This window comes from Phyllostomus hastatus, unplaced genomic scaffold (assembly GCF_019186645.2).
Source record: "Phyllostomus hastatus isolate PE091 unplaced genomic scaffold, TTU_PhHast_1.1 phas_contig_58, whole genome shotgun sequence".
NCBI classification, from domain to species: Eukaryota; Metazoa; Chordata; class Mammalia; order Chiroptera; family Phyllostomidae; genus Phyllostomus; species Phyllostomus hastatus.
The window spans coordinates 52,159,511-52,166,287 of NW_025333916.1; the positions used below are offsets into that span (position 1 = coordinate 52,159,511).

Consider the following 6,777-nt stretch of genomic DNA (forward strand, 5'->3'; position numbering starts at 1 on the left):
ATTAAATCTCCCATTGCCCTTTCTATATCATTCTCTGGCTGGCAGTTAGAATTTATTTAAAAATATCAATTGGATTATATCAACACTTGATTTAAGCCCATGAAAATCTCCTTATTGGTCTTAGAATAAAATTCATATTCCTTACCAAGGTCTAACTTGTGCCCCTCATCTTGTGCCCCTCCCTCCTTCGCTGACTGTGATCCTGATACACTGATCTTTCATATCCTTACTTATGTCAAGTTCTTCCCTATTTTGGGGCCTTTACACACACTCTTTCTTCTTCCCGGGTCACTCTTCCTCCAACAATGTCCACAGCTGACTCGTTCTCATCCTTTGTGTACCTGCCAAAATGTAAGTTCCTCAAAAAGGTCTCCATAACCAATCCAATGGGAAATGAGTGTCCATACACTTTGTACAACTCTACTTTTTGAGTAGGGAAGCCATAACAAAATACCACACACCCAGTAACTTACACAATACAAATTTATTGTCCCGCGGTCCTGAAGGCTAGGAGTCTGGGTTCAAAGTATCAGCAGAGTTGGATCCTTCTGAGATCTGTGAGGAAGAATTTGTTTCATGCCTTTCTTCTAGCTTCTGGTGGTTGGCTTGTAATCTTTGGTATTTCTAGCTTATTGAAACATCACCCTTGTATCTGCCTTTGTCCTTACATATGGTTCTGCCTGTGCTGGTGTATATAGCCAGATTTCCCCTTTATAAGGACAGCAGTTACATTGAATTAGAAGTTCACCCTACTCCATTTTGTCCTCGTCTCAAATTAGCTAATTATATCTTCAACAAACCTATTTCCAAATAGGATCACATTATGAGGTCCCGGGAGTTAGGGCCTGAACATATGAATTTGGGAAAGATAAAATTCAACTCATAATAATCACTTTTAAAAATATATACCCCATATATATACACACACACACACGTATATTCATTTGGTTAATGACTATAGAAGACAGTTTTCTCTTTCTTTTTTATTTATTTATTATTTCATTGTTTGTTTGTCTTTTGTTCACATGTATATACCTAATACCCTCAATAGGCTTTGTACCTGATAGATAGTCAATATATATTTGTTGTTTTTCTACACATGTAATTACATGAGTTATAAATTCTATTACTGCTCCGAATTTCATGATTTTGCTTTTGCTATGCCCAATTTTATCATAATCCAGTGCTATGCTCAGGCAAAGTTTTTAATTTGTAACCATATGCCGAAATAAGGTAAACATAAATACAGTTTGGTTTTATAGTTTCCTAAATAATTCAACCCAAAATCTGTATGCTTTTAGAAAGGACATGGAAGAGTCACCATAGTTCACTTAGTAATTTTTCTACCAACTTTCAATTGACTTTAGCTCTGAGGAATGAGATCTAAGAATAATGTAAAATGTAACTCCACTGTATTTTATGCTGGACAAGAGACACATAAAAGAACTCACTTTTCCAGTTCAAAATATTACCGCTGTACACCATGTTATTAGCAGAAGAATTGTCTGTCCTCCTTTTTCTGCCCACCCCACTCCACAACCAGAGCCCTGAATCCTGTTAGAGCCTAGTTTCCGAACAAATTTAATGCTACATTTATTCTCCTTTTCCTCAGCCTTCTCTTACTTGCCCTTTTTCACCACTTCCATCCCCTATGCTGTCACAAAAACATAAGTCTCCCATTTTAAGAAGGCTTGTTTTAAATCTTCAAATCTATTATTGGATCTGGTCACTCGACCCAACCTCCTTGATATTTCCCCTCAGCCGCTTTACATCACTGCTGTCACCTCTGCTAGATGAATCTTCCACAAATGCCATTTTCATTATTCCACTTCCTTGATTTAAAACTGTATTGGTACCATATCACTTGCTGGACAAAGCTTAGATTCTAAGTCTCCATTAATTACCCTTACATTGCTCATCTTTTTTTTGTCCAACTGTAAATTCTCAAACTGAAGCCATCTGCTTTATTTTCCCAACAACTCTTGTCAATTTCAACTCTATTTACGTTGCTTTTCATAGTGAGAAAGACCTGCCTACCTTTTCCTGATAAAAAGTCCGGCTCTATCCAGTCATTAAGTTCCAGCTAAAGAAAGTTCTCAGGGAATTGACTCTTCTAGTCCATGCACTCTTCTCTGTCTAAACTCCTACAGCAGTTTTAGTTAGGTAGCAACATGAGGAAAGATTTCTAGTTAAATGAGTGACCATTAAACTTCTGGTTTGAAAACTGTGCTTTTTCTCATTCTTCAAAACTCAGTAAATATGTATAACTATCATCAGCACCATTAACAATTAAGCCTGAACTAAATGAAATCAGTTAAGGTAAATCTTTAAACAACACTGAGTTTATGTCATATATGTACTATTCTCTTTATATTTTTACTTGTTCTATGCTATTACCATTTTAAAGCTTAAGCATTTTCTTCATACCAGCTTTTATATATAAATTAGACAAAATTATAAGATTTCAAGAAAAATATACTACTTTTATAATAAACCTCTAGATCTATAGCTCTTGGTAGAAAGCTTTTAAAAACATGTCAGCACAAATCACAGAAACTGTAAAGCTATAGAAAGTGCATGAAAAAAATTGAATTTTTCCTCATTCTAAATAAAGTTTTCTTTGATAATTTTTTTTAATTTTGTATGTAGCTACTTTATTTTTTAACAATGTACAAAGGCATTAAAGGATTATTATGCTTCTTCTTCATGAGTTTTTAACAGTGTAATATTGATATTACACTGGGAAAATGGAAAACACAAACATAAAAGAATATTAACAGGCTACAAAGGAGTGTTAATTCTGAATGCATTTCCTAAAAAAAAGTGGCAAGAATGATCTCAGCCACACAGACAACACATTAATCTATGACATATGTAGTGGAAATACATTAAATGCAAGGCCTGTTTTCAACAATATTAATTTTACTGATGCTTTTTAACAACTGTAAGAAGTGTAAAATTTTACGCATTCATTGATTGTTCAAGCCTGTGTTCTGTACTACCCTACGACGCCTCTGAAGTTGGCAGCCAGCCTGTGTTAGCTACTATTGTACCCTAGCGTCCAGACGCGGCTGTCGGTACTGTAGTCACTGGCCACGTGTGGCTCTCCTACACCTGGTATGTGGCTAGTCCAAACTGATCTGGACCCTAAGTAAAAGACATACTCAATTTTGAAGGCTTAGTTACATAAAAAATTACAGTCTCAAATTTTATGTTAAAATAATACTATACATATATAGGGTTAAATAAAATTTACGAAAATGAAATTTACCTGTGTCTTTTATACTTTGCTTAGTGTGGAAACTACAAAATTTAAAATCGCACAGGCAGGCATAATGAAATGGGCCGGAGCCTGTGAAGATTCAGGGAAAAAAAAAAAACAGCAAACTTAAGAACCATGGCACCGACTTGGTGGCTGCAGAGGTTGTGGATGACCGGCAGTGTTTTCACCAGCGTTGTGAATGAAGCGCCTAGTGTGCAGGAAGCGCGCTGCATGCTGGTGGAGGAAGAAACTCACAGATACTGACTGCTAAGGACTACCTGAGCCACCTGACAGCCCTGGATTATTCTGCTTCCGAAAGTGACATCATGAGAATTAAATTTGAAAGACTGGCTGCTGGACAACCAATGAATTGCTCAGTATGTGAACCGATATGAACTTCAGCCCCTTCCTCGGGTCACGAAGTTGACATCACTGCATGGCAAGAATGTGTAAACAATTCTATGGCCCAGTTACAGCATCAAGCGGTTCGAATTGAGAATCTGGAACTAATGTCACGGCATGGACGCGAAGCCTTGGGAGGTATGTAAGGACAATTTAGTTCATATGATTGAACGTGCACAGAAAGAGCTCCAGAAGTTAAGGAAACATAATTGAAGATTTAAACTGGCAGCAAAAGAACATACAACTCACTGCTGGATCTCACTGAAGAGAAATGGAGTCAAATTGGGTATCTTTGGTAAATAAGAATTGTAAGATTGAAATGACTATTGTACAATTAGTGGATGAAGTCTTTCAAATGAAGCAGCAGCATGGAGAGGCCAACACGAAAACATCAGACAAGACTTCTGAAAAGGCAGACTAATCCGGGGGATAGAGGCAGGGAAGTCGGGGTTTCACAGGAGATTGGGCACCCGAACTATGAAAGACAACGGGATCTTAGTGAAGCCATCAGCGGTTAAGTGTTTAACCGTAAAAGTGAACCGTTACATTCAACTTGTACATAAGCAAAATAAAAGATTTCAACTTGGTGGTACAAAATAAATAAAATTGCTCATGTGACTTACACTATATTTCTATTGAACAGTGCTATATTTCTATCTAGATCATGCTTAATACAGTGTAGACTTTCAATAAAGTCCCTCAATTAAATAAGTGGACATATGCCCAAGTATGTTAAAATAGCTGGGTTTTGACACAGTTACTCATTGTCAGTTTATAAGACTAGCTACTTAAAACCATATTTTTTAATTCTAGAAAACTTCTTGAAGTAATTTTTTCTTTATGCTCAACAAAGCTAACTTTTTAAAAAATATCCTACTATCATTCACATTATACAATACAGCACAAATAAATTTTAGTTTTTCATGGGATGTCTACATGACATATTAACACTTACCTTTGAACAAATCAAAATTTCCAATGTTTCACATAAAACAAATTATGTATTTCTCACTTTATTTAAAACTATATTACCATTTCCTTTTAATTCATGGAATGTTTTGACATTGTTCATCTTTTTATGACATCTACTATCAAATTTACAGAAACTGTTTTACCAATCTGATCTGAAATAAAGGTATATGCTAATACTTGGCATATACCCCCCAGCAAGGAAGCCCTGCCTCTAACTGTTCCACAGATGCCTTGTTCCCTGATATGCTGGTTCTATTATCAAGAACCAACCTACGCATCTAAGTTAGTACTTACAGACAAGATCAAAGCACTCTTGAGTTCATTGTAAAAATTTAATAAAGTTTGGGAACGTCCAGTGGAAAAACAATTAAATTAAGAATTACAGTTAGACCATGTTTTTGAGAGCACCATTTTACCATCTGCTTCTCCTCTACCTGCAGCATCTGTGGTCTATAAAATTGAGATATTAATCTTAATGACAATGAATGATCGTGAATCCTGACAGAATACACAAGCGGATGAGCTTTCCAGCAGCACAAGGAAATATAGAATTGTTAAGCTGCATTTTATTCTTCCAGAAAATGTTAGAACTGGCTTATGAAATCCAGCCCAGCCCAACAGATGCCTTGAGAGGTTAAGTGACTGTTCATCGTTCCGAGTGAGATCACTGTGGTCCTCGTCCAATTCTTTTCCCATTATAGCACACGGCCCTTCCTTCACTCTGAATTAATTTCATAGGATGCAGCCATATTGACTGACTGAACTAGATTTCAAAGAGCCATCAGAGTTTCTTCAACTTGGCATAGAAGAGAAATAACCAGTAGACAGAGCAAAATTGCTTAAATTCAATGAGAAGTGAAATAAATTATTGCAGCCAGAGATATTAATGAATCATTTTTTAGCGTGGTAGCTGCCAAGGACATCGTTTTATTTTTTTATGCTTCTGTATTTGCATTTTTCTTCTGTATTTGTGAATGTATTTGTCTTAATTAGAAACTGAAACCATATGAGGAGTCATTCCCAGATCTTTATACTTTTCCTCCTCTAAATGCCTTAGAATCATTATTCCTATCGGTTGTTTGTCGTGATTATTTCATACAATTTTTAGTAAGTCAGGCATTCACCTTTAACTAGAGCATGATGACAAGTGTTTTGAGAACAGCGATTATGCTTTATAAATCATTATGTACTAATAGGTTCTCATCAGAGGTCTAATACTCAGTGGAATGCATCATACATATCAGACAACCAATAGATGCAAGTTGATTGGTTGTTATGGGTTGTCTCCCTTCACTGAGTTTTTGAGAGGGAGGTTAATATATTCAAGATGTTGTAGGAAAGATGTCTGTTGAGGGAATTAGCGATTGGCAACACTTATTGTTAATTATGTGTTATAGGGACCCTTAACCAAATACAGAAGTGAGGGGCAGGTTATATAAGTCTTCACACCTGGATTCCATAAAGTTTATTTATATAAACTCTGTGGCCTCCCATCTCTGCAGTATTTGGGGAGGGGGAAATTATAGGTCATAGCACTTTATAGACAATGTCATATTTACCTTTATGGTATCCTCTGACTGTTGAGAAGGGACTAATGCTTAGCCCATTTCTCTTTATTGCCACAGGGAAAAATATAAGCAAAGAGAGTCTGAATCATTTATACAGAGCTGCACCATAAGGCAATGAAAGAGGCAGGTGCACGTCTCAGATGGTTGTCTAAGTCCAAATTCCACGCTCTATCTGCTAGATAATCCTGCCTTCCCTCTCAATAGAATATTTCCCTAGATAGTTCCTGAAACATTTATAGCAGAAGCCTGCAGAATGACTGTTATAGAAGTTTGTGGAAAACTTCCAGGCATCTAAAAATGTAAGGAATGGCCACATTTCACTTTGGGTATTCACATTTGAGAAGTGATGTGTGTTTTTTTTTCCTCTCCTCAAATATTCAAAAGTTTGATCTAAGGCAAAAGTTTTACTATTCCTCCCTAAACCAGAGGAATGAAAATATCCATGAATTTTCATCAGTTTGCTGTAGGCAGAAATTTGCCAGTTTGCAGGAAAATGGCTTAAAAATCAAGCTGAGATGAAATACTTGAACTTCTTGTGCAAACCCATGAAAGTAATATTTTTCTTTATCAGCT

General features: G+C 36.2%; 1 pseudogene; it reads left to right on the forward strand.

Moving 5' to 3' along the window:
• Positions 1-3,397: 3,397 nt before the first annotated feature.
• LOC123824573 lies at positions 3,398-4,072 on the forward strand (annotated as a pseudogene).
• The last annotated feature ends 2,705 nt before the right edge of the window (positions 4,073-6,777 follow it).